Source organism: Brachycentrus maculatus, unplaced genomic scaffold, assembly GCF_059751285.1.
Source record: "Brachycentrus maculatus isolate JH-2025_06_01 unplaced genomic scaffold, ASM5975128v1 h1tg000156l, whole genome shotgun sequence".
Lineage (NCBI taxonomy): Eukaryota > Metazoa > Arthropoda > Insecta > Trichoptera > Brachycentridae > Brachycentrus > Brachycentrus maculatus.
Window position 1 is genome coordinate 527,501 of NW_028280909.1, and position 23,925 is coordinate 551,425.

General features: G+C 30.5%; 1 protein-coding gene across 1 annotated transcript in view; it reads right to left on the reverse strand.

Moving 5' to 3' along the window:
- The window catches only part of LOC148308616 (long-chain fatty acid transport protein 4-like), a 37,739-nt gene extending 26,539 nt beyond the window's left edge, over nucleotides 1-11,200 (reverse strand). The window contains exon 1 of the mRNA XM_088261468.1: nucleotides 11,011-11,200. The gene's annotated coding sequence lies outside the window, so the exon portion shown is untranslated. The remainder of the gene's footprint in view (nucleotides 1-11,010) is intronic.
- Between the last annotated feature and the right edge of the window lie 12,725 nt (nucleotides 11,201-23,925).

Genomic DNA, 23,925 nt, shown 5'->3' on the forward strand with positions numbered 1-23,925 from the left:
CCCTTACGGTGCCAAAAAACTTCCGCGCGTTCCGGTGATATGTATTTTGTACACCACATGAAAATGTGATTTAAAAACGGGAAAAATGTGAATATTCCTAAATTTTGCTTTTATTGACCATAGTTGATATTGAATTGTATCAATTTTGTAATGTTGGCTCTGATAAATACCTAAAAAAGAAAGAAAAAATACATCGTGAGTATCCGCCACAGCTAGTGTAGCGATACAATACATCCCGGACGACGTCTTGTGCGCAACCAAAATGAGATCGTCCGAAACATTATGAAACCGCGTGCGCTTGTACGTAAAGTGCAGCACGCACGCATACTCTATACATATTGGTGATTCTATCCCGAATTTATTTTATAATTTATTTATTTCCGTCGCTGCAAATTAATAACTTTATATATATAATACTTTCATATTATTCTTTGACATTTCATCAAAGATGAAGAAGAACACGGAAGTCTGGGCATTTACGGGGCTGACGACCGTCATAGGCTGGTTTAAGTGATCACTTTACACACGTGTAACGTTCACCAATTATATCCATTATTGACAACCGCACTACTCAAATTCTTGGAAGTTCTATATTTATAAACCAATTTCGAAACGTTATTCTTGAATCATTAGAACTTCACTAGAGACATCTATTGATGAGATTAAAAGAAGTTTTTTTATTGAGCAGAAACTCTTTTATTAGTATGTGAGGTCCGAATCCTGGATTATAATCACACACATGAGAAACGCTACAAAATATCATTTTCATTTTTATCATTCAAGCTTATAATTTTACCAGATAATTTATTTACAACATTTTGAGTGTGTCCAAATACTTGTTCACAAATCTGGATTATCTCCAATTATAGGAGTATTTTTCTTTCTTTTTTTAATACTCCTTTATTTAAGTATTTGGACACACTCAAAATGTTGTATGTAATACTTTCATATAACACGTTATAGAATTACGGAGGAATACAGAAATTGTAAGCCCGTATCTATTATACGAGTATTGTTTCGGCCAAAATCTGTGTATTTTTCAGAATAATTTATGTATTAAAATAGTATTAATAAATGTACGCTAGAAGAACAAAGAGACGCAGTTCATCGACTTATATTTTGTTTATAATATTGTCCCCACCACGTGTAGCTCCTTTAAAATCGTATATAAGAGTGGCGGACAAAATTTTCATTCAGTAAAATCAAAATTTTATAACCCGATGAAGGAGTAGGGGGTCATGTCGACCCGGTACTCTATGAGCCATTAGATTCAAGTCAAGTCAAGTTTTGTGTGCTCATACAAATACAGACTTCCACTACATTATCATATCACCAACACACTTGGACCTGCCGCCCCCCCCGACGAGCCCGCCCATTCCAGCCGCCCGCACACAGACGCTACTTAATCATAAGTTAGTTAAGTGTAATATTAAGTTAGTTGTCCTCCTCCGTAGTGTAATGGTCAGCATGCTCGCCTACCGTTCTGGAGGTCCCGGGTTCGATTCCCAGGGGGGTTTAATAAATATAAGTGATTTTTTCACTGTAATATTTATTCAATATTACACTGGACTGGTACCTGAAGTGGAGGGCTGATCACCTTTCCTTCATGTGTAATCGATCGAGATAACACTGCGTTTATATGAAGCAGTGCCCTATGCACCATTGGGGTGCGGTAAGGGTTTTATTATTATTAATATTAAGTTAAGCGTGTTGCCTTCCTAGGCGCAATGTAAGTATGATATGTAAGTATGTACATAGATATAAGAATAAACGAGTAAATTCACTACCTGAGTAAAATCAAGAACTAAAATCATACACCTAAGTAACTTCACTGCTAACTTAGAATCATTGAAACGTATAAACTCATGCCTCTAGCGAGACAGCGAGTGTTTTTGCCAAGAATTTTCACTCATGAATTACATGAAATTATAGTAACTTTAAACATAAAGAGTAAATCCACTCACGAGTAGGCACAGGCTATGAAACTTATAAAGTTGAAGCCTGAGTAGGGACATGATAAACGGTGTTGCATAAGCCGTAGCTAGATTTCAGAGTCACTTGGACGTTAGGTAATTAAAAAAAAAAAAATTGTGTGCTCAGATTAAATAATATTCAAAACGCGTATACGCCGCGCTCGCTCTGTTTTTATATCGGTGAATTCTAATAATAATTTATTAAATAATATATTGTGTCAAAATTCTTCACCATTGCTTTCCATTTTTCCTTTGTTTTCAAACTCCGTCCCTTGACTAACCCCTTCCCCTTACTTTCCCCTCTCCTTATTTATAGAACAATTTTATATTTTAGTTATTATACAGACCTGAATGATGGAAGTTTAACTTCTGAAACATGTAGTCTATAATAAAACTCAAGTGGTAAAAAACGTATATTATAAGTAAGTATATTATATTGATATTGTCATTTTAAACCCGAGTTGTGGTAAATACAGATTAATTTAAAAAAAAAAGATATAACATGTCATTACACAGAGTTAATGCCGAATCAATAAACAAATATTATAATTAAGTATTAGAAAAACAATCGCTTGTCGGGTTTAATCTTGTTTATATAATATGCTAATATCAATTCAATTTATCAACATAATTGTTTTTTTTTTTATCACGTTTAACTATAATTTTTTTGTTGATAAAACGGTAATTAATGTATTCAGTAATAACTAGGCAATGTTTAAATAAATTGTTAGTTTTAAAAACAAAAATAAATTTTATTTATTTAAAAGAATAAATATGAGTGATTTTTTCACTGTAATATTTATTCAATATTACCCTGGACTGGTACTTGAAGCGGAGGGCTGATCACCTTTCCTTCATGTGTAAACGATCAAGATAACACTGCGTTTATATGACGCAGTGCCCTATGCACCATTGGGGTGCGGATTAGGGTTTATTATTAATAATATTATTATTATTATTTATTTAAAAATAAACTTTATGTACAAAAAAGAAATAAGTACATTGGCGGGCTTATTGCTGAAAAGCAATATCTTCCAACCAACAGAAAACAGACTAGTGATATTGATCAAAGCGTTTGATACCATATATAGCTGTTTGAAATCAGAGGGTAGATAGTACTTGAACATTAAAAAAATACAAATAGACATTAAAAAAAAAAACATAAATTACAAAAGATGATAATAAGGAGGGCAAATACATATTGTTTGTTTAGAATATGTATTGAAAGAATGTCCGCCTCCGTGGTGTAATGGTCAGCACGCTCCGCTACCGTTCTTGAGGTCCCGGGTTCGATTCCCAGGGGGGGGTCAAATAAATATAAGTGATTTTTTCACTCTAATATTTATTCAATATACCCTGGACTGGTACCTGAAGCGGGGCTGATCACCTTTCCTTCATGAGTTAACGATCAAGATGACACTGCGTTTATATGACGCAGTGCCCTATGCACCATTGGGTGCGGATGAGGGCTTAAAAAAATTAATAGAATATTTGTATAATTTTTATTTAATTCCTCACCGTTTAAAAACCGTATTATTTATTTCGAATAAAAACTGATTTTTTCAAGAAAAAAACGGTGTTTCAAAAAAAAAAAACAATGGCCGTAGAAAGAGGCTACTTGAACTTGATGTGTTACTTGAGCCCAGTACAAAAATATATATATGGATCTGTATTTGGTCTACAATAATGAACGTATCGACATGATTCATGGTTTCCCTGACAGGTGACACTTATACGTTCATTATTGTTGACCAAATAAAGATTTTTTTTTTGTACTGGGCTCAAGTAACACATCAAAGTTCAAGTAGCCCCGTTCTACGGTACGAAAATATATTAAGATCTGTATTTGGTCTACAATAATGAACGTATCGACATGATTCATGGTTTCCCTGACAGGTGACACTTATACGTTCATTATTGTTGACCAAATAAAGATTTTTTTTTTGTACTGGGCTCAAGTAACACATCAAAGTTCAAGTAGCCCCGTTCTACGGTACGAAAATATATTAAGATCTGTATTTGGTCTACAATAATGAACGTATCGACATGATTCATGGTTTCCCTGACAGGTGACACTTATACGTTCATTATTGTTGACCAAATGAAGATTTATTTTTTTGTACTGGGCTCAAGTAACACATCGAAGTTCAAGTAGCCCCTTTCACCGGTAATTCTTTCTTCGAAATAAATAATATGTTTTTTAAACGGTAAGGAGTTAAATAAAAATTATAAAAATATTTTTTCAATATATATATATATATATATATATATATATATATATATATATATATATATATATATATATATATATATGTGTATATATATATATATGTGTATATATATATATATATATATATATATATATATATATATATATATATATATATGTGTATATATATATATATATATATATATATATATATATATATATATATATATATATATATATATATATATATATATATATATATATATATATATATATATATATATATATATATATATATATATATATATATATATATATATATATATATATATATATATATATATATATATATATATTCAACGAAAACTTAGTCATGTTCGTTCAATTTGATCCCGATATATAGGCATCAACACATTATAGTGGCAAAAAATCGAACAGACTTTTTATATGACCTACACAATATGACCTATACAATATTATTTAAATATGACTATAATTTATTATTAGAAAATAAACTAACTGTAAAAAAGACTGTAAAGTACGTCATACTTGAGTATCTAATTCATATCGATAATGTTATTTTACTTTTTTTAATAGATTTCTTGATAAAAGCCCATTGTGACGTTTCCACATTTGCAATTCATCAAAAAAATCAATCATTTCTTATCACATCATTAACAAATTATCGACACAGAATAAATACAGTTCCATAATTCTATCAATAAAGCATACACACCCTAATGTAAAATTTAAAAACGTTGATCGCCGTGTCAGGATTACAGGGATGGAAATATTGACGAAGACATAGAAAGGAGGAGTGAATGCTGGGAACAGAGTGAACGGTGCACTAAAATCAGTTTCAGCAAATAAAAATCCATCAGCGAAAGCTAAACTGGCAGTACACAATGGAGCTCTGGTTCCAGCCCTTATGTATGGAAGCGAAGCATGGAGTTGGCAAAAGAAGGATGAAAGCAGACTGAATGCAGTCGAAATGCGATCCCTCAGACGAACGTGTGGCAAAACGATGTTTGATAGATGTTCGAGTGATGAAATAAGGAAAGAATGCAAGGCTGAGATAAGCATTATCGATAAAATCAAGATAAGTGTGTTGAGATGGTTTGGGCATGTGGAACGTACGAGTGAGGAAAGAACGATTAAACAAATTCATGAGGCGAATGTAGTTGGAAAAAGAAGCAGAGGAAGACCGAGGAAAACTTGGCATAATCAGGTATGTCAAATACTTGGAAGCGGCCGGGTCAGGAGTCGTAATAATCGTCGAGTGTGTGTGAGGGGATGCATGAACGTAAAAACGTTGTTTTCGTAAGTTGGTAACGAATGACGTCACATAAACGAATCCACACTACTACTATTCTTCTTCTTCAAACCCTCATCTGCACCCAATGGTGCATAGGGCACTGCATCATATACATGCAGTGTTATCTTGATCATGACCACACGAAGGAAAGATGATCAGCCCTCCGCTTCAGGTACCAGTACCTACTACTATTGCAGCTCTATAAAGCAGACACATAAAGGGATACGTCCCATAACACACCCGATAACGTAAAATTTTATGACGTATAGCGGTGCACACACACACACACACACACACACACACACACACACACACACATATATATATATATATATATATATATATATATATATATATATATATATATATATATGTGTGTGTATGTGTGTGTGGATACCATTTTAACAAACTGAAATGATTTAAAATATTTTTTACCTAAAAATATAATGACGTTTTTACGTTACATATAAAATATTTTAAAATTATAATTTCATTTACCATTTAAATGATAAATTAATAGACAGGCGAATTTGTGACTTTTTTTACATATTTTTTTTTAATATGACAAAGGTCATTAGAAAATAACCTTTGTAGTCACATTTAATTATTTTTTCATAATTAAATAAGGAAAATATCTAAGAGTAAAATGTTTACAGGCCAAACAAACCAACTACATTTATACATTTCATAGAAAATAAGTAAAAATAAGATAAAATTAAGAAAGGTGTGTTGAGATGGTTTGGACATGTAGAACGAATGAGTGAGGAAAGAACGGTAAAACAAATTTATGAGGCGAATGTTAGCGGGAAAAGAAGCAGAGGAAGACCGAGAAAAACATGGCACGATCAGGTATGCCAAATACTTAAAAGTGGTCAGGTTAGGAGTCGTAACAATCGGCGGGTATGTATGAGGAGATGCATGAACGTGGAAGAGGCGAAGAATGTTTGCAAGGACAGAGTTGTGTGGCGCTCTATTCTCTCTGCCTACCCCTACGGGAAAGCGGCGTGATGGTTAGTTAGTTAGTTAGTTTTTTAGAAAATAAGTAAGTAAACTTTTTTATGCTACATTTATTTTCTTTTATTATTATTTACTATGGCTACAAAAGTTTTTTTTAATAATTTTTATTCATTTTCTAGACATTTCTACTGTTACAACCTTAAAATTAATAACGCAGTTCTCTCCAATCTTTATTTTATTTTATTTTATGTTGTTTCACATTTTGTTTCACATATCGCTCACTCCTTTCAAGAACGTCATAAATCAAAAAAGGTCAATTTTCAGTTGTGCATGTTTTCGGAATGCCCAGAAAATGTACTTTATCCCAGCAAAAGAGGCATATTTTTAACTTAATATTTACCCGCTACAGGACAGAAAGTGTTGTTTTTGCATTTTGAAGAAAAGGTATTGTTTAATTATTTTTTTAAACAAACTAAATATTTTTCAAATGGAGAAAAAACCTTCAGATTGTACCTAAAAAGATCTGTTGCACAGTAAAAAGTTACATAAATGGCTTGATATTTATTTTTAATGCATTGTGTTATATTTTTAAACTCTAAAAACGTTCTCCTGAAAAATGAAGTTTTTTGATTTATGACGTTCTTGAAAGGAGTGAGCGATATGTTGTTTCACATTTTCAATAAATTTCGCAACTTAGTTAAAAAAAAACAATAATTGCTTAGCAAAAGCAGATCTGTCAGGAAGCCTAGATGCTTCTGTATCAGATCTGGGCATGCGGTGGGACAGCTTTCAATAATAATCTTTATTTTATGTATGAAAAGTTAAATCAAACACTGATTTTTCGAGTCTACCAAGTTGTATTTTACTGTTAAAAAACACACAAAAATCATTTTCAATGTCAGACATTCGTTTGAAAATGCCATAACAAGGCAAAACAATAGTAAAAAAGTGTTTTATTTTTAATAAAAAAAAAATTCAATAAAAAAATCAGTGTTTGATTTAACAATTAACACGTGAATTAAAATGTATTTCTACAAATTAAACGCCATATGTATGAATAAATCCATTGTTTAAGTTTGTTGGTAATATATATCGCTCAATCCTTTCAACGACGTCATATCACTCACTCCTTTCAAGAACGTCATAAATAAAAAAACTTGATTTTTCAGGAGACCGTTTTTAAAGTTAAAAAATATAACACAATGTATTAAAAATAAATATCAAGCCACTAATTGAACTTTTTACTGGGCAACGGATCTTTTTAGGTAAAACCTGAAGGTTTTTTCTCCATTTCAAAAATATTTAATATATTTAAAAAATATATTAAACAATACCTTTTCTTCAAAATGCAAAAAAAACATTTTCTGCCCTGTAGCGGGTAAATATTAAGTTAAAAATATGCCTCTTTTGCTGGGATATAGTACATTTTCTAAGCATTCCGAGAATGACGAGTTTTGATTAATGACGTTCTTAAAAGGAGTGAGCGATATATCAAAAATCGTAAATTTTCAGTTGTACATGTTTTCGGAACGCCCAGAAAATGTACTATACCTATCCCATCAAAAGCGGCATATTTTTAACTTTATATTCACCAGCTACAGGGCAGAAAGTGTTGTTTTTGCATTTTGAAGAAAAGGTGTTGTTTAAACTACCTAAACTTCTAAACATATGATAGAGGCTAGTTATAAGAATGCTTTGAGCCGTGTTACGCCACCATCTTGAGTTACGGCTAGTTGCCTTTACTCATTAGTAATAGCCTATTGTAAGACGAAGAATGCCTGTATGGGACTTACCAAGAACCGATAATTTTAGCTGGAAATTGAATATCGATGTTTATTTCACATCTTTCCCTGGAAATGTATAATTTTTCACTTCCTTTGTTGATTGTGGACGTATTCTCAAAACTATCCGTCAATGTTAAAAGTGTAATGAATCCAATCTGGGACGTTAACTAGCTATAAGAACTCGGGTTAGTATTTTTTAAACTAAATTAAATATAGTTACATTTTTTATACAATTTCAATACATTTATACATATCGTAGTCATACAGGAGAAAGTGACCAAGTGCATTTTTTTTTTAACAATAACGTGATCATTGACTATTTGATATTTTACTAGCTTAATCTTGCCCTGAAAAAATCCCAAAGCGATTTTAAACATGGCATTATAACATATTGACTTGATGGCCCTCCTGAACATTTTACGTTTTGTTAGTTGGTCACTTTCTCCTGTACGACTACGATATGGCAAACTTAAAATTTTGGTTTCGCTGTGTCTCTCCGAAAAAGAGACTGAGCTCTTGTGCTTAGAGAGGGACTTGGGGCGTTTGAGCGCTACACGGAGTTTTACCGTCCGGCACTTCAGTTAGCATGATAAACGGATGCTTGGCTTGGATTGGCTTGTGCTTTTGTCCATCTTTCTTCGGATCGGAGATCTTGATCGGTGCGTGAACACGTTGCGCGTGAATTCGATCAAGTTAAACTGTCGTAGTCGCTTTTATTTTTAACATAGCGATAAATTCTGATGAATATTAATATTATTTTTTAAATGGATGTGTAAATATGTTATGGAGGAATACCTAAAGTCTTAGCCTTGTATTTATTATAGTTATAGAGATATCATGGTTATTAGAAGCAATGTGTACAAGGTACACAACACCGGGAAGGGGGGTTAAATACAATAGAGCAGTCACTTGGTAAATACTATTATTTTCGTAGGATTTTCTAGGACATACATAATTGTAGTGAATATTATATTATGTCACGCAAGAGCGACAAGGAAGTTATGGAGACTTCAAGCGTCAATAACATCAAGGTCTGGTCATGTGGCTAGCGATCGTGATCAGTCGATATACGTTTCTACAGTACTGAGCATATAAAGGAATCAATTATATTGAAAGGATAGCATATTTATGTTCTTTTTTGACATCTCATCAAAGATGAAGAAGAATATGGAAGTCTGGGCATTTACGGGTCTGACGACCGTCATAAGCTGGTTTAGGTGATCACTTTACACGCGTGTAACATTCACCAATTCTACCCATTATTGACAACCACACAACTCAAATTCTTGGAAGTTCTATTTATATATGAATCAATTTTGAAACATTGTTCTTGAATCACTAGAACATCACTAGAGACATCTATTGGTGAGATGAAAATAAGCTTTTTATTGAGCAGAAACTCTTTTATTAGTATGTGAGGTCCGAATCCTGGATTATAATCACACACATGAAAACATCATTTTCATTTTTATTATTTAAGCTTATAATTTGACCAGATAATTTATTTACAACATTTTGAGTGTGTCCAAATACTTGTTCATAAAATCTGGATTATCTCCAATTACAGAAGTTATTTTCATATTATTTTTTGACATCTCATAAGATGTCAAAAAAATGATCACTTTTACACACGTGTAACATTCACCAATTCTACCCATTATTGACAACCACACCACTCAAATTCTTGGAACTTTTGGATATGTTGATTAAACTCGAAACATTGTGTTTGAAATCACTAGAACTTCACGAGAGACATCTATGGTAGGATGAGAGAAGCTTTTATTAAGCAGAAACTCTTTAATTTGTATGTGAGGTCCGAATCCTGGATTATATTCACATACATGAAAAATGCTAAAAAAAAAATTTTAATTAAATTTTAAATTTTAGTAACTTATTGTCAAATTATAAGCTAAAATAAAAAATGAAAAGGCGAAACGGTGAACGTTGCAGAAGAGTATAATGCAGTCACTTAAGCCAGCCGAATGCCAGGTCGTAAGGCCTGGAATGCTGAGTCACCATTCCATATTCCTTTGTGTAAAAAAACGATATATTTCAATCGAAGCATTTATGTTAATATAACTGAGTGAAAAATAATCGTATTTAGTCAATTTTTAATAAAAATAAAGTTTTTTGTCATGCGTACATAAATTAAGGGATAAAAATTGATAAAATGTAATAAAACTTCTTTTTTCAAAACGATAAATTTCAATCGATGCATTTATGTTAATATAACTGAGTGAAAAATCAGCGTATTCAGTCAATTTTTAATAAAAATAAAGTTTTTTGTCATACGTACATAAATTAAAGGATAAAAATTGATAAAATGTAATAAAACTTCTTTTTTCAAATAAACATACATGAATATCTGAATATTATTATCATATTTTATACCCAATAATAATAACTTACAATTTAACTATGTATTTATAGAATCCAATGTCTAAATAATACTGACAATTATCTTTATTCATTTGCACCTATTTCGATCTTACATAATTCGGTAAAATTTCCTCAAAAACCACAAAAACATGTGACAATATTTACTAAACAAATGATTACACATTTATCGAACGATACCGGTTACAAGAGAGGAACAGAGAAGGGAATAACAGAAACATATGTAGAATCAACAGGAGTAAAGGAGATGACAGTAATCTATCACTTTGTTACGTAACGTTATACAGAATAACAACACGGGCGCGAAAAACGACAAAAAATGGCGCAATAACAACATAACCTCAAACAAATGTCAAAAATAAAATAGGAACTTACAGGCTTATTCGATATCTTGTGTAACAACTAAATCAATGCTTTTTTTTACGTATGTTTTCATACAAGTTATCTTACGAAATTTAATAAAACGCGACGGGGATACATCGACACTGACCGCGACTGACGACAGATGTCTACTGGGCACTGGGCTCGAAGAATATTTCTCGAATGCGCGCGCAGAATGATACGCCTATTTTTCAACAGATGCTCCTCAAATATGGGACGGATCAAAGATACCAAAACTGTCTCACGTATTGTCTTCAGTGTTGATAATATCCTTATCTTAGTGATAATTCGCCTAAAAGGGTCAAATTGTAAAGTTTAATGAACGTAGATTTAAAGTTTGGGCATAGATTAGAACAGACTATCTTTAAAAAATACAAATTGAACCGAAAAATTGAATTGAATTATAACATTTTGAGACTGTCAAATTACTTTTTTTCCCTTATTTTATCTGGTATCCTCTTGCCAGATTATTCATTCCTGATATTCCGTTATCATTATTATATCGTATAAAAATTAAATTTAGATACATTATTTTCACTTATAATTTAACCATTTATTTTATTTACCACATTTTGAGTGTGTCCAAACACTTCTTCATCGCAAATCTGCATTATCTCCAATTAGGAGTTATTTTTTTACATTATTTTTTGACATCTCAACAGAGATGAAGAAGAAAAAAAGAAAAGTCTGGGCATTTACGGGGCTTACAAATGTCGAAGGCTGTTTAAGTTTTCACTTTACACTTTACATACGTGTAACATTCACCAATTGAATGAAGAAGATGAAGAAGAATATGGAAGTCTGGGCATTTACGGGTCTAACGACCGTCATAGGCTGTTTTAAGTGATCACTTTACACACGTGTAACATTCACCAATTCTACCTATGATTGACAACCACACTACTCAAATTCTTGGAACTTCTATAATATGGTCGAATTCTAAACGTAGTGCTTGAATCCACTGGAAATTCACTAGAAACTTCTAGTGTGAGACGAAAGAAGCTTTTTACTGAGCAGAAACATTTTAATTTGTATTCGAGGGCTTGTACGCTAGAACATATCCTATTTTTATTTATTTTTTATTTTAGCATATAATTTGACCAGATAATTTATTTACAACATTTTAAGTATGTCCAATTACTTGTTAACAAATCTGGATTATCTCCATTATCCATATTCTTCTTCATCTATGTTGAGATGTCAAAAAAGAATATAAAAATAACTCCTAATTGGAGATTATCCAGATTTGTGGACAAGTATTTGGACTCACTCAAAATGTAGTAAATAAATTAACTGGTCAAATTATAAGCTTATATAATGTATTTGAATTTAACATTTATAGGATGTAATAATAATAATAACGGAGTATCAGGAATGAAGAATCTGACAAGTCGCTCACTCCTTTCAAGAACGTCATAAATCAAAAATCGTCAATTTTCAGTTGTGCATGTTTTCGGAATGCCCAGAAAATTTACTATATCCCAGCAGAAAAAGTATATTTTTAACTTAATATTTACCGGCCACAGGGCAGAAAGTGTTGTTTTTATTCATACTGAATATTTTTCAAATGGAGAAAAATCCTTCAGGTTTTATCTAAAAATATCTGTTGCACAGTAAAAAGTTCAATGAGTGGCTTGATATCTATTTTTAATACATTGTATTATATTTTGAAACTTTAAAAACGTTCTCCTGAAAAATCAAGTTTTTTTTATTTATGACGTTCTTGAAAGGAGTGGGCGAAGTGTATACGAGATAGAATAGGGAACAAAAGTATTAAGGAAATGATATGCGAGATCTAAGATGTCATTAGGTGGGGAAGGCAACGAAGGAGACAAGTAATTAATAAACACAGAAAAAAAAAATTGATGTATATTGTAAATAGCATATTTTTATTATTTTTGGCATATAATGCAATATGAACATATAATTTATATTTGAAGCACTAACTTTGTGATTTTGCCAATCACCTTATAGAAAATAATCACTCATTTGACAAAAATAAAGGTCTAAATATATTACACGTGTGTAATATATTACAGGACTTAAGTTAGATCACTTAGAAATATTAGAATTTAAAAAGGCAATTAATAATAATTTACAATTAATAAATACACAAGTAAACTTAATTATAATATCTACCGGTTTCGAAGCTAACAGCTTCTTTATCAAGACTGATTAATACTAAATATTTTACACACATACAATAGAGGAATTAAATTAGATTATTTAGAAATATTATAAATTAAAAAGGCAATTAATAATATTTTACAACTAATAAATAAACAAGTAAATGATTTTACTAAAAGCCCGTTATTAAATATGTTTCCAATCATTCATCATTCCTTATCTCTTTTGACTGTGACTGCCAATCAACACAGAACAAAATAATAAAAACTTGAGATCTACCCAAGCTCCTTTGCCTAACCGTTAACATATTTTGAATTTCGTTAAGTAGATAGTGTTTTAATCAGTCTTGATAAAGAAGCGGTTAGCTTCGAAACCGGTAGAAATTATAATTAAGTTGTAATAAAAGGTTTATGGCGATTTTAAAACAAAGTTACATTTATATTATTCAGTATGAACAGTTTGAGAAATGTAGGAACGTGGGTGAGTAGGTTATCATCAAATAGTAATGAGCAGAAACTATATTTTTTTATAAACATGGTACAATATTACGAAATGATATATTTGCTTTTATTATTAACGGATTTTATTCAATGAACTGTTTAATCAGAATAAATCAATAAACAGTTTTAATTCTACTAAATTTGATTATTTTTTGACAGCTGTTTCGCTTTGCTAGAGCACTGTCAAGCTGTAACAAAACATGTCGCTCACTCCTTTCAAGAACGTCATAAATCAAAAAACTTGATATATCAGGAGAACGTTTTTAAAGTTTAAAAATATTACACATTTTATTAAAAATAACTATCAAGCCACTTATTGAACTTTCTACTATGCAAAACATCTTTTTAGGTAAAACCTGAAGGTTATTTCACAATTTGAAAAACATTTAATATATTTAAAAAAATAATTAAACAATACATTTTCTTCAAAATGCAAAAACAACACTTTCTGCCCTGTAGCGGGTAAATATTATGCTAAAAATATGCCGCTTTTACTGGGATATAGTACATTTTCTGGGCATTCCGAAAACATGCTCAACTGAAAATTGATTATTTTTGATTTATGACGTTCTTGAAAGGAGTGAGCGATGTGTTAAAGCACATTGGTGTTTTAACACTCGGGAGGAATGTCTTATTTAACATACATAACCTATAAATTATTGTGTAAGACTAGTTTTGTGTTTATAACAGCCGATATAATCAATATTTTCATTTATCATTTACTTTTGGAAAATTCGCCTTCGAAAAAACGTTATTTTCGTAAGTTGGCAACGATTGACGTTACAGAAACGTATCCACACTACTACTATTACAGCTCTTTAAAGCAGATACATAAAGGGATACGCCCCATAATATACTCGATGACGTAAAATCCGATGACGTATAGCGGTGTCCGTTTTTCGTTTTAATAAAACATTTAAAGTTTAAACCTTCATATCTCCCTTACTTCTCTACAGATTTCAATAAGAATGTTACCGATAGTCTTGTGATTTTTCATATTCATGGTAATGATAGGAGGGTGGACCATAGACATCAACAAATAGAGGCGCCAGTAATTTAGAAATGACACCAACATTAAAATAACTCCATCGTTTCTGTGACGTCATTCATTGCCAACTTACGAAAATAACGTATTTTCGAAAACGAATTTTTCAAAAGAAAATTATTAATTAAAATATTGATTATTTCGGCTGTTATAAACACTTCACGAGTCTAATACAATCCTTTATAGGTTGAGTATGTTAAATTAGATATTCCTCCCGTCTGACAAAGATCCGTTGAGGAAGATCACCGATTTTGAACAAAGTATCATTTGCGTTTATTTATATAAATTGAGTACACTACTTGCAAACCACGTTATGTTTTTTATTTTTTTTTATTTTATTTTTTTTTTTTTTTTTGGGCAATGGCGGTAAAAGGTAAAATATTAGGCAGGCATTGCCAAACGAATTCAAGAAAGATTTATTTTCAATTGGTCTGGGTGTTTGTGATGTATTTTCCACATTCACCTTCCCTATCCTTACTATCCTACCTGCAGATAAGCATCTAAAATAGACGCTTTGCGGGTTATTCCTTTAAAAATAAAAATGAAATAATTCTTTTAATTGAAATATTAACGTCTACGTTTAACATAATCTGCCAAAAGTCGTTAAGTTAGGAATAAATGGAATAGAAAAATCAATACTCTTGCAATATTTTCTTTTTGAATTACCTAACGTCCAAGAGACTCTGGCTACGGCTTATGCAACACCGTTTATCATGTCCCTTCTCAGGCTTCAACTTTATAAGTTTCATAGCTTATGCCTACTTGTGAGTGGATTTTCTCTTTATGTTTAAAGTTACTATAATTTAATTTAATTCATGAGTGAAAAATCTAGGCAAAAACACTCGCTTACTCTTGCAAAACCCGCTATGCTAATCGATAGATCACTTTCAAAAATCTCTCAAAATAGCTCAAATCGGCAGAAGATTTAATCTTCTACTGAATGCCGCCATTGGCTAAAAAAACATAAAATTTTCAAACATAACTTGGTTTGCATGTTGACTTCTCAATTACATACATATTTTAATAATATTATTAAAATATACTGCCATCTATAGATTTTACTACCTAACAATATAAGCAACTGTTTTTGACGTGGATTAAAAGATCTTTATTTAAATGGTTTGAATCTTTGATATTTTTTAAATGTAATGTTCGCATGCTTGTCAATAGATGGCATTATTTTTAATCGTTACCCGCTAAATGCAAACGATTTAAATAATCCGGTACTTCCCCGGACAGTCAATAAAATAATATTGACGTAATTTATGTCACTGATGATGATGATAGCTAAAATTAATTGCTTTTTGGTAACTTTGATTAAGGCCCAGCAAAATTATCTCTAAATCCAGGTAACATTTTACATAATAACATTTTACGTAAAACACCGTTTTTGCATTAAAAAAATAGTTTTTCTTTCAAATAATTACATGGTTTTGAAAAGAAAACGGTTATCAAAAGGTAAGGACTTAAAAAATATATAAAAAAAAATCTGTTTAAATTCCAAATAGATATGTATAAGTGATTTTTTCACTATAATATATATTCAATATTTTTCTTCCAAATAATTATATGGTTTTGAAAAGAAAACGGTAATTAAAAGGTAAGGACTTGAAAAATATATTTAAAAAAATCTGTATATATTCTAAATAGATATGTATAAGTGATTTTTTCACTATAATATATATTCAATATTACCCTGGACTAGTACCTGACTGATCACCTTTCCTTCACGTGTTAACGATCAAGATAATACTGCGTTTATATTATGCAGTGCCCTATGCACCATTAGGGTGCGGATAAGGGTTAAACATATTCTAAAAAAACAAAAAATATCTAAAATACATTTTTTTAATCGAAATTTAAGGGCGTGAAGAGACATGTGACCTCTCCGGTGGGTGAATGCTGTGCCTGAAGGGGGAATGATGAGATCATTAAAATTGTCAATATTTATTGAAATAGAAGATTATTTATTGATTCGGCATCAACTTTGTGGAATGAAATGTTGATTATTTTTCTTAAAAATCATTTGTATAATACCACTTAATGAGTTTTTTTTCATTCACATGACTAGTTTCGAAAACTACAGATGTTTTCATCTACAGGTGAAAAGTAAAACTAACGAGCAAAAAATATTTAGAGATATATTTAAAAATATTAAGAAAAAGAAACCTCATGAGGTAGGGGGATATCAAAGTCTGGGTATTTTTATATTTATGACCTATCATTGGCTGGTTTAGGCGATAACCTACTTTATTAACTATGTAACGTTCATCCATGACTGACAACCACACCAGTCAAATTTCAGAAATGTATAATATGCATAACAACAACTTTATACGCTTTCCGATGACCGGGTTTCATCGTTTCCGATATCATCAGACTGGTGGGCACTGACAGTTTTTTTCTTTGTGTTGTAAACACAAAAATATTAAGAAATTAGGATGAACGCTTCATAATGTTTTGCTTATGTTTTTACATGTTTGCCGCATATCCGTCTGAGAGAACGCATTTCGACTGCATTCAACAAAAAAGTGTTTGCAGGAAATATACTATATATTTTTTCCTCCAGATATTCCGAGTATTATTGTCGACAACAGACCCAATAAATAAACACACAGTAACGTAATCTCAGAATAAATAAAAATAGATAATTAGTCCGCGAGGGAAATTGTTGATACAGCGTTTTTATCAGTCTACGATGTTTTTTTTACACATATGAGAGTGTGAACTTTGTTCAATGGCAGTAGCCCGAATGCAGAGAAAATGAAAATTACTGGAAAAAGCATTTTCATATACAACGTTATGAGCGTGTTCAAATACTGTTTACATATCTGGATTATCTCCAATTACGAATGATTTTTTTCATTATTTTTTTTACATCGCAAAAAAAGTAAAAAAAATAACTCGGAACACAGCGCTTGACTTCACTAGAACTTCACTAGAGACATCTATGTGGGATGAGGGCAGCTTTTTATTAATCAGAAATTCTTTCATTTGTATGTGAGCGTTTCTTATACATGTGATATAATCACATACATAAGAAAAGCTAGAAAATACATTTTTTAATTATTTAAGTTTATAATTATACTAGTTAATTTATTTACAACATTTTGACATCTCAACAAAGAAGAAGGAGAATTTGGAAGTCTGGGCATTTACAGAGCTTACGACAATCATAGACTGGTTTAAGTGATCACTTAACTTACACACGTGTAACATTCACTAATTTTACCCATGATTGACATCCACACTACTCGATTTCTAGAAACTTCTAGATATATTGATCAAACTCGTAACACAGTATTCGCGAGTTCACTTGACACATCTATGGTGGGATGAGTATTATTTTTAGTTATTGGATGTTGGAGATTTGTGAAAAAGTATATACTTAATTAAAATGTAATTTTGGTTTTAAAATCACTATAAATGTTTTATTATAACTTAATTATAATGTCTACCGGTTTTTTTTATTAACCATTTTAACCTAATATACACACAAAAAGAGAAAAATTAAGAATATAAACATTTTATAATTTTCATAAAATTAACTCTTGATCATTTACCCATTCCTTTATTTTGCCTTTGTTCCATATTTTATTTTGACCTCTAACATCCGTCGGCAACAAATACTACCATATTTATTATTAATTCTTGGGACTATCAAACCTTCGTTGTGTGTAAATCGTGTATCATGGTTGTGTGCTAGAAGATTTCGACATTTTTGTCTATACTAATAGTATTAATCAGTCTTGATAAAGAAGCGGTTAGCTTCGAAACCGGTAGACATTATAATAAAATATTTATAGTGATTTTCAAACAAAGTTACATTTTAATTATAAAATGGAAAATCACAAAGTTTGTGCTTCAAATATAAATTATATCGTAAAAAAGGATTTGGACACACTCAAAATGTCGTCACACATTGGTTATTTTTTCAATGTGGGCGTTTGAAAATTCGTCCAAATTCCAGACTTGCCTGTAGCATTTTTGAAAGGCATTCAGGGGATTGTCGTTATCTAGGATTGTGACGTTTTCCCCACTGCAGTCGGAGTTATCATATCTGAGATTAGCCATTCGCATGAATACAGTTATCAAATTATACACCACCGGTCCAAATAATGCACTCATACGAAGGTGTGTTTTCAATTTGCATGTTTTATTTATGGTATATGTATATTAATAATTAATATCGAGGGTGAAACATTGATATTGGTCAATATGTACTCGATTATACACTCATAAATGTTTAAAAAAAGGAATAACCCGCAAACCCTCTACATTTGGAGGCTTGTCTGCATTTAGGATAGTAAGAATAGGGAAATTAATGTGAAAAATACATCATAAACACCCAGACCAATTAAAAATAAATCTTCCTTGAAATTATTTTGCTCCTTTGCACGGGAATCGAACCAGTTTCGCAATCGAGCGTCTACCCACAAACTTAACTACAGTAAGTTTTACATTTAAAACGATATATGCACATAATTATTGTTCACATCCATCAATATATGTACATAGTACATACAACATCTGTAAACATTATATATATATATATATATATATATATATATATATATATATATATATATATATATATATATATATATATATATATATATATATATATATATATATATATATATATATATATATATATATATATATATATATATATATATATATATATATATATATATATATGTATATATATATATATATATATATATATATATATATATATATATATATATATATATATATATATATATATATATATATATATATATATATATATATATATATATATATATATATATATATATATATATATATATATATATATATATATATATATATATATATATATATATATATATATATATATATATATATATATATATATATATATATATATATATATATATATATATATATATTTATATATATATATATATATATATTTATATACATATATGTATATATATATATATATATATATATATATATATATATATATATATATATATATATATATATATTTATATATATATATATTTATATACATATATGTATATATATATATATATATATATATATATATATATATATATATATATATATATATATATATATATATATATATATATATATATATATATATATATATATATATATATATACTTATATACAATAAGTTGCGTTGAAAAAGAGGATCATGCTGAATTAATTATGTATTTCTGTCAATTGACATTTTATCAACTGTATTTCTGCAGACAATTTAACAGTTGACAGTTGGTTTGTGTAGTCAGTACGTTTTGCCATTTCACCATGAATAGACTGAATGACCATTATGCACGTCGTAGGTTCGTGAATGGGCCGAAAACAATGTTCAGCTTGATCCTCTTTTTTAACACAAAATTTTGTTCACCGTTGAAGGATATTTTGGCTAAATAGCTATGTCAATAAGCAGGATTGCCGAATTTGAAGTGGAGAAAACCCAGAAGCCTTTGTCGAGACGCCCTTCCATCCATTAAAAGTCACTGTTTGGTGTGCTATATGGGCAGGTGGAATCATTGGCCCATATTATTTTAAAGACGATGCCGGCCAGAATATTACTACAGAACCATGATAACTGACTTCTTCGTACTTCTATTGAATGGCATTGATGGGACAGAGCTGGAGTTTCAATAAGATGGCGCAACGAATTGCCACCATGAATTTATTGCATGAAATTTTAATTCGTATACCTACCTCTAAAAAACACCCTATACAATCCCCATCTGCGTTAATCTAACCATGATGTTTGTGTGTAAGCACTAAAATAAAGAATTGGTATGAAGTCAAAGGTCCCGTAAAAAGCCAAGACAATCCTCATAGTATTTTGCCACACAGTGTATAAAAGCGCAGTGACTGCATAGAGTTCAAAAACTGCATTTTATTTTAATATTATATTAGAGTTACTGTTATTACTTTGTGTTTACATTTTTTTCGATAACAGGTCATTGACTTTTATGCGAAATATCCAGAATCGGACTTAAATTTGTATTGATTAAAAATATAAATGTAAAACTATATATTATATATATTTATTTCAATTTTGATTAACACCAACGATAGCTACTGCTTTGATTTTTTAATTAATTTTTCATCATACACAAAATTGAAAATAAAAATTTACAATAATAAGCCTTCACAAAGTTTTCCCGTAATAAGGGCACATTTTACGATATTTTTTATAAAACAATATGTGAAAAGAAGATTTTAATGACGTGAAATCAAAAGATAAAGGGCTGAAAGACGTTACACAAGTAGGTACATATATCGATCACTCAAGCTAGCCAAATGCCAGATTGTAAGATCTGTAATAATCAGTTTCTCATCTTCCTTCATGTAAAAACGATATATAAGTATATATATATATATATATATATATATATATATATATATATATATATATATATATATATATATATATATATATATATATATATATATATATATATATATATATATATATATATATATATATATATATATATATATATATATATATATATATATATTTATATATGTAGACTGTCAGGGTCAGCTCTCTTCAGGTTGTAGGTCCTTGTTTCATATACAACGTCACCTAGACCATGCCTTCGGATGCTATCTTTCTGCAGCATCCATGAATTATTTGGTTTTCCTCTAGATGTCTTTCAAGGAAGTTCCATGGTGATTGCCTATCCTCCTATGTGCCCATACCATCTCAATTGCCTTTTCTCTGCCTTACTTATGATGTCTGTTACATGTTACATGTTTTTTTTCTTTAAAAAATACTAGTTCTAACCTGCTTTGGGCTGGGGTTGACAGATCAAAATACGATAGCAAAAAAAACGTTGAACGCTTGATATTAAATACACACCTTTGTGGCGATATATTTTTATAAAAGTGCAGTGATCTTGGTATATATTTAGTTAGTGTTATCTGAACTGATATGATTCATATGCAACTTGGATAGATTCGATTATTTACCTTCAATAGTATGTACTATGCTACATGGGACAATGAATCCGTCGAGTGATTGACTTTTACTATAAATAGGTATATAGTATTAATATTGTACACGATTATTTTTACGTCATGAAAATTAGTAAAAAAAACTTTTTTTTAACACTGTCACATATCGCTCACTCCTTTCAAGAACGTCATAAATCAAAAATCGTCAATTTGCAGTTGTGCATGTTTTCAAAATGCCATGATGTCATTTTTTAAGCTTATTATTTACCCGCTACAGGGCAGAAAGTGTTGTTTTTGCATTTTGAAGAAAACTTACTGTTTAATTATTTTTTCAAATATACTAAATATTTTTCAAATGGAGAAAAAACCTTCAGGGGATACCTTAAAATATCTGTTGCACGGGAAAAAGTTCAATAAGTGGCTTGATATTTATTTTTAAAACTTGTGTTATATTTTTAAACTTTAAAAACGTTCTGAAAAATCAAGTTTTTTGAGTTATGACGTTCTTGAAAGGAGTGAGCGATATATTTTCCAGTTTGAATTTTCGCAATTTTTAGCATATGTGTATATGGTACATCAACATCTGTTCATAAAAGAAGCATTGATTCACTTCTGGAATAAAATGGATAAGGTAACAACTCAACAAAATATTCGAACTCGGGCAGCATTAAATATAAACTATGTTGGCCCATCCGTTTAAACAAGTTTTTCGCAAAAAAACTTTTCATTCCTTGCTCCAAAGATATTTAATTTGCTGCCCGTAACCATTAAGAATTCCAGTAGTGATCATGTCTCTAAGAACAGTGTCCGTAATATATGTAATTGTAGTTGTTCGTAATGTCGATATATCGCTCACTCCTTTCAAGAACGTCAAAAATTTAAAAAAAAGATTTTTCAGGAGAACGTTTTCAAAGTGTAAAAATACAATACAATTGATTAAATACAAATATCAAGCCACTTATTGAATTTTTTACTATGAAACAGATCTTTTGAGGTTAAACCTGAAGGTTTTTCTCCATTTGAAAAATAACTAGTTTATTTTAAAAAATGATTAAACAATGCCTTTTCTTCAAAATGCAAAACAGCACTTTCTGCCCTGTAGCGGTTAAATATTATGTAAGTTAAAAATATGCCTCTTTCACTGGGATATAGTACATTTTCGGAGCATTCCGAAAACATGCACAACTGAAAATTGTCGATTTTTGATTTATGACGTTCTTGAAAGGAGTGAGCGATATATCCAACTCTTATTCACACCCAATGGTGTGTGTATTGATGCAGTGCCCTATGCACCATTTACGTGGTTTCCTCCCAGCAATGAGCAAATGCTGATAAGTTCCTGATTGGCCCACACTAGATTATCCCTCCTGTTCCCAACACAGACTAAAATAAAATATTTTTTTTGCTAGGAGAAACAAGAATCCACTTAATGATCTATAAATAAACCTAAACTAACTAACTAACCAACCATCACGCCTCTTCCCCGCAGGGGTAGGCAGAGAGAATAGAGTGCCACACCACTCTGTCCTTGCAAACATTCTTCGCCTCTTCCACGTTCATGCATCTCCTCATACATACCCGCCGATTGTTACGACTCCTAACCTGACCACTTTCAAGTATTTGACATACCTGATCGTGCCATGTTTTTCTGGGTCTTCCTCTGCTTCTTTTCCCACTAACATTCGCCTCATAAATTTGTTTTACCGTTCTTTCGTCACTCATTCGTTCCACATGTCGAAACCATCTCAACACACCATTCTTAATTTTATCGATAATGCTTATCTCAGCTTTGCATTCCTTCCTTATTTCACTATTCGCACATCTATCATACATCGTTTTGTCACACATTCTTCTGAGAGATCGCATTTCGACTGCATTCAGTCTACTTTCATCCTTCATCCTTCTTAAATAAATCTTGTACATGATAAACAAGGTAAATAATAAATGAGAATTTATTGTAACTGCAGACAGTTGGTAGAATTCCATTTTGAATTGTTGGATAATATCCAAAATTAAACAAGGTTTGTTGTATTTGAATTCTACATCTGTTGATAATGTCTGAATAATGTATTAATTTTAAATCAAACACAGATTTTTTGAGTCTACTAAGTTGTATTACAACTTAGTAGACTCAAAAAGTCTTAGGACATTCGTTTGATAATGCCCTAACAAGGCGAAACAATTGTCACAATATAATTTTTAATTTTATAAGTGTTTTTGTTAATAAAATACAAC